Genomic DNA, 5,934 nt, shown 5'->3' with positions numbered 1-5,934 from the left:
CCTGGAGCTCATCACATGGGGTTCACAGCCAGGCTGCCCCCAAGCCCAGCAGGTCCTTGGCTTTTCTTTCTTCCTTCCCTGCAATGTTCCCTTCCTCCCCAGCCCTCCAGATGCCTGACCTGGACTTGCTGCCCCTGGCCCTGACACTGTCGCTGAGCCCTCAGCACCCCATGATGGGGGAGTGTGTCCGTCTCATCTGCTCCCCTCCGGAGAGGTCCCAGGCTCTGCAGTTCTTCTTCTATGAGCTGCAGAGCAGCAGGAACTGGACTCTGAAGGGGGCAGAGAAAAAAAATTCCTGGGCAATCCCAAGGGAGGAATCCCAACCCAGCCAGACTTTCTCCTGTGCCTACTCAGTACGAAGTAGCCCCCAGTATTTTATGTTAAAAGAACTTCTCACGGTGATAAAAAAGAATAGATATAATATAATGAGCCCCTATGAGCTCTACAAAACAACTCAAAGCCAGCTAATAAAAAAAATAAGACGCTAATAAGGATAAAACTTAAGCAATGATTAAAGAAGACTAATTATAAACAATACTATAAGCAGGTGCAACTTCAAAGCATGAAACATAACAAACTACCCTAACACCCCTAGTGATGATGCAGCACACCATGTGCACCCCGCCTCTTTTCAAAATCCTGGATCCACCCATGGTGAGGCCCATAGCAGGGGCACGGTCTGAACAAGCCCAGGTTGAAGAGGGCTGAAGGACACATCTTGGGGGAAGTATCAGCCTTCCTCTGGCTCTGGGCTCTAACACCTCCAGCACACCTAGAACAGAAGGACACGACAGCTGTGAACATGCAGGGCCCAGGGCCAAGTCTGACCTCGATGCACAAATCCAGCTCCTGACACCAGCCACCGAAATCTTCTCTGCTGGACCTGCTGCATTGACTGACCCCCTCTTCCCTCCTGCAAGCAGGCTGCTCACAGTTTGCCTCCTCTTTTAGATAGAGACCTATTCCTGGGCTCTATCAACAAGGTTGGATGTTCCTTCTTAAAGGAACAGACCAACCTGTCATACCTCCCCACCTCCACTGAGCTACCCTCCCCAATAGTGAAAGACCTTCACCTTCTCCAGATACCCATGTACGGCACCCCCCCTGAATCTTGATTCTTTCCTTCTTCCCCTTTCTCTCCTTTTCGCCCTGCCCCTTGTCTCAGTCCACAGAAGCCCTCACCTTTGGATCCATGATGCTGGATTCAGGGGTCCCTGCCCCTTCTCGACCCTTCACCTTTAAGCAGTGGTGAGTAATGAGGAAGATGAGGGAGTTGATGAGGAAGAAGGATCCTCCCACTGCCAGTCTCCAGCCCCAGAAAATGCTTCCAAAAACTGCCAAAACAAAACAACCATTCCACAAAGGTGCGTTGAGGATACGTCCAAGAGATGGTCAGTGATGGGTCCCACCCCTGCTCTTCAGTTTTATCTGGAACCTCTATAGTAGTGCACCTCCCTTGGGTCCCCATGCATGATTGGAGGACACTTGATCACATGATGATCTCTCTATCTCACACAAATGCAGCCTCCCCCCACGAGAGGTACTACTGGAATTTCCCATCATTAGGACCAGATCAGAAAGACAAGTCTGCACTGAGGTTCTTAACTTAAAAATAGACATGGCTTCATACAAGGTAGTGGTTCTCAGCCTTTTCAGACTCAAGATATGCTGACACTAAGTACCAAGAATTTACCACTGATGTTGGTTTTATGGTCCATTATCACCTACCTAATCCCTAAACACATGGAAGGTGGGAATGGCCCTCCTCCCTTTTGATAGGCCTTCATCTCCCAGTAATCACCTTCCTTTCTTCTGCTAACTGTTCCTCTGTAGCCCCTGGGAAATTCTCTCCCACCTCTTAACACTGTTTTTTACTATGCCACATTGGCTTTTACTGCTCAGACCTGATGAAGAATGTCTTGCATTCCAAAGCTTGGCTAACTCTATGCCAGCTCTGCGTTTAGTCCAATAAAAGATAGCAATAAAAGATATTAAGAGCCTGGAAATAAAACAGAAGCACTTTTTAAGTCCATTAGTACAGTTGTCTGACTACTGGGTCGGGAGAACTAAGGAGCTGCTGGGGAGAACTGTGAGGAACTGAGGGTAAAAACAGATGATGCCTTTCATTGTCTTTGTGCTGCCTGCAACCTTGTTATGGTGACAAAGTGACAGAAGATATTCTTCCACAGCTTTTTCCGCAATGTGGCTGTGACAAAAGGCAGTGATAAACTGTGCCACTTTATTGTGGTCTGTTTTCTCTTATTTACCAACCATCAGGATTGACCGAGCCACAGGCAATCAAGGAACACATACACAAGCAATGTTGCTGGGACAAGTCCCACAGGAAGTAGGTGGGGTTTATAGCCCTCCTGCCAGGGGCTCGTGGTGCCTATAGGTTCCCTCCGGTCACCTTACTCCTCATTAATGGCCTCATGGGAAGAAACAGACTGGGCTGGAGCTAATGTCAAACCAGCTGTGCAATGGCACCCAAGACCCACCCTCTATCTGCTTTTCTGACCACCCTGGGTTCAAATCAGCAGGGTCCTAATGCTGACCCCACACAGACCTACCCAGACCTTCCCAGCTGGATGGGGACAGACGTCCCTGGCATGTGGTGTCCTGGGGTCTGTCCCTGCCCCTCAGCCCTGGCTCGGCTGACCCCTGAAGGACTTCATCGTGTCCCTGTCCTGTGCCCCAGAGCTCGGCTGTAGGCAGCAGCCACCACGCGGTTGTGGTGGGACCAGGAGGCTCTGGGGATGGAGGGGACAAGGGGGAAGTTAAAGCAGGGACACCCACCTCCCCAGCCCAGTCTGACTGGGGCTGATGCCTCCTAGAGAGGAAATGTCTCTGTCCTCCCGTGCCCTAGCCAGCACCCCCTTCCACACAGCCACTCCACACACCCCGGACAAGGACATTTTGGGCCCTTGTTACCTGCAGGCAACACTAGAGCTGGAAGGGTCTGGAAAGAGCCTGGAAAAGAGAAAAGAGGGGAGGGGTGAGAGTTGGGGGTGGGGAGGGTGGCATGTGGGGCAGGAGGGAGGGACAGGACCTGGGCAGGGGGCTCAGGGCACTGAGCTGGGCCACTGAGAAGGCAGGAAGGAAGAAGGGAGCACAGTGAGGTGCTTGGGGATCTGGGAAAGGACTCAGGACAACTGGGTTCTCCGCCTGGCTCTGTCATTGCCCTGCTCCTTGCCATCTGCCTCAGTTTCCCTGCCCACCCTGGGGCTGTGCAGTGCGGGGCTGCCTCTCCCAGTCTGTGCAGAGTGTGGAGCAATGGAGGCCTGGACCGAGTCAGGGAGTGCAGCACCTGGCACACTGCAGGTAGCCCTAGGCTGGCCCTGCAGAGCAGGGAGCGTGGGGGGAAACTGAGGCAGAAGCAGACAATGACTGCCCTGGTCTGCAGGTCCCTGTGTGAGGTGGCACAGCTGGTCTGTCAGCTGAAGTAAACATTGGGCACCCCTGTGAGGGGCTGAGAAACATGCAGGTCCTGAAGGACCCCAGTGTCCTGGAGGGGAAATGGAGGGATGGACATGAAGATAGCAAAAGCGTTGGAGATAGACAGGGCAGGAGAAGAGCAGGAAGGGGAGAAAGGAGGAGAGAAGAAGAAAGGGATTGAGGGAGGAGAATGGAAGAGCCCTCCCCTGTCGCTATGATGGGGGTCGGTTCCTCTGTCCTGACTTCTAAACCAGCCCCCTCAGATGAATCCCAACCATGGGAAGGGGCTGGGGACAGGGGAGAGAGAAGGGATTCAGTGAGACCAGATCCCACCCAGCCTTGACATACTAGAAATACCCCATGGCTGCAAGGATCATAGCAGGCCAGGGGCATGGAGCTCCCTCCTTCATACAAAGGGACACAGAGAGACAGGGGAGGGGGAAGGGAATGGGGCTGCCTGGGGGACACTGGTGGGAGAAGAGGCACAGAGAGGTTTGAGGGATGAGTAATGGGCCTGAAACCAGATTCTGGTCTCCAACCAGAGTCACCCCAGGGTGGCAGTGGGGTTGGGGCAGGATCCTGAACCCTGTGGTAAGAGCAAAGTGGGCAGGAGCTCACCCGTTACGGTGATGGAGACAGCATTGCTGTCCCTGAAGGGGATTTCACTCCCCAACTGCAATGTCCAGTACGCACAGACATACATGCCGGCGCTCTGGCTCCCAGCAGTCAGTCGGTGATAGGGCCCCGTGCCCATGGCAGGCAGCTCCTCGGAGATCTGGTCTGGGCATCTCTTGTAGAATCTGTACCCTAACGCCTCCTGGTCCTTGGGAGCCGAGCACTGCAAGGCAATCCGCTCTCCCCAGACATACACTGGGTGCAAGGGGTCCAGAGAGAGCCCAGGGACTGGTGGGGGGTCTGGACCACACAGGAGGGAATCAGGGAAAGCTGCCCCAGGCTCAGCTCCCTGCATCCCCTCCCCACACCTTGCCTCTGCTGGGCTCTCTGCAAGGGCCCTGGCTACAAGGGATGTATCTCCCCACAGTTCCCCTCAGAGCTCCCCCAGACGTACACCTCCTGCCACAGCTCCAGGGTCAGGAGCTGCCCAGGTCCAAAGCCACAGGGATCCATTCCACCTCTGAACCCCCAGGGCAGGCAGGACAAGAGAATCATTGACGCTTTCCATGGGGAAACTGAGGCACACAGGGAAAGGGAGTGCCGTCCAGCTCTGGGAAAGATTTTTGGATTGAACCCAGGAGTCCCGGGTCCCTGCCCCTCCCTGTTCTGACCTACCAGACCCCACCACCCGCTTCTCCAACTGGGTTCGGACCAAGGAGTCCTGGCTCCCAGCCCCGCGCTGCTGCAATGTGAGGACAGCAGGGCTCTCTGGTTTCTCCCCTTCCCATTACCTCCTGTCAGGGTCAGTGTCACCGGGTTGCTTTGCTGAGACTGGGTCTAGTTCTGGGGGCTGCCCTGAACTGTAGAAAGTCCGGCTGCATTGTGGTTCCTCCCTTGGGATCTTCCAGGCATTTGTGTTCTGTGTCATCATCCTTGTCCAGTTCCCGCTGCTCTGGAGCTCATAAAAGAGGAACTGCAGAGCCTGGGACCCCTTCGGGGGGGGAGCAGATGAGATGGACACGCTGCCCCCTCATGGGGCATGGAGGGCTCAGCGACAGTGTCGGAGCTGGGGGGAGCATGTCCAAAGTGGGCATCTGGAGGGCTGGGGAGGAAGGGAACATCACCGGGAAGGAAGAGAGAGAAGCCAGGGACCTGCTGGGCTTGGGAGTGGCCTGGCTCTGAGCCCCACATGATGAGCTCCAGCAGCTCAGACACCCCCAATATCCCTGTGCCCCTGTCCTGCCCTCCTGGGAACCCCATAGCTCCTCTACTACCCTAGTCATCACCCCAAGGGCCTGACATCCCCAGACCCTCAGCAGCCTCCATCTGCCCCTGTCTCCAGCAGTCGCCACCCCCCTCTTCCTTCCCCGCTCTCCTCTCTGACTTTGGGGAGCAGAAATCCATGGCATCCCCATGTGGTGACCTTGGGTCCATCCCTGTCCATCAGGCCTCTATGGGCTCACTCCTGATGGATGTGGTCCCATCCCTGTTCCCTGCCCCAGAGCTGGGCCATGGGCAGCAGCTACTAGGGTTGTGGTGGAACCAAGTGGCTCCGGGGATTCAGGGGACAAGGGAGGGTAGTTAGAGGAGGGACACCCCCCTCAGCCCACTCAGGCTGGGGCTGATGCCTCTTAGAGGGGAAATGTCTCTGTTCCCCCTGCCCTAGCCAGCACCCTCTTCTCGGCAGTCCCAGATGGGGGCATGTCAGGCCCCTCCTTACCTGCAGGCAACACCAGAGGCAGGAGAGTCTGGAGAGAGGCTGGAAGAGAGAAGATGAGGGAGGGGGAGTGAGCTGCGGGGCCACATGTGGGACAGGAGGGAGGGGCAGGAGCTGGGCAGGGGCCTCAAGACATGGACTTGGGCCACAGAGAAGGCAAGAAGGGA

At 55.5% G+C, this 5,934-nt stretch overlaps 1 pseudogene; it reads right to left on the bottom strand.

Annotated features, from left to right (window-relative positions):
• Window positions 1–500: 500 nt before the first annotated feature.
• LOC112548574 overlaps window positions 501–5,934 on the bottom strand; it is a 7,307-nt pseudogene continuing 1,873 nt past the window's right edge.

Source organism: Alligator sinensis, unplaced genomic scaffold (genome assembly GCF_000455745.1).
Source record: "Alligator sinensis unplaced genomic scaffold, ASM45574v1 scaffold1585_1, whole genome shotgun sequence".
Taxonomy (NCBI): Eukaryota; Metazoa; Chordata; order Crocodylia; family Alligatoridae; genus Alligator; species Alligator sinensis.
The sequence above is the reverse complement of the archived record's forward strand: the minus strand, read 5'-3'. Positions and strand labels throughout refer to the sequence as shown.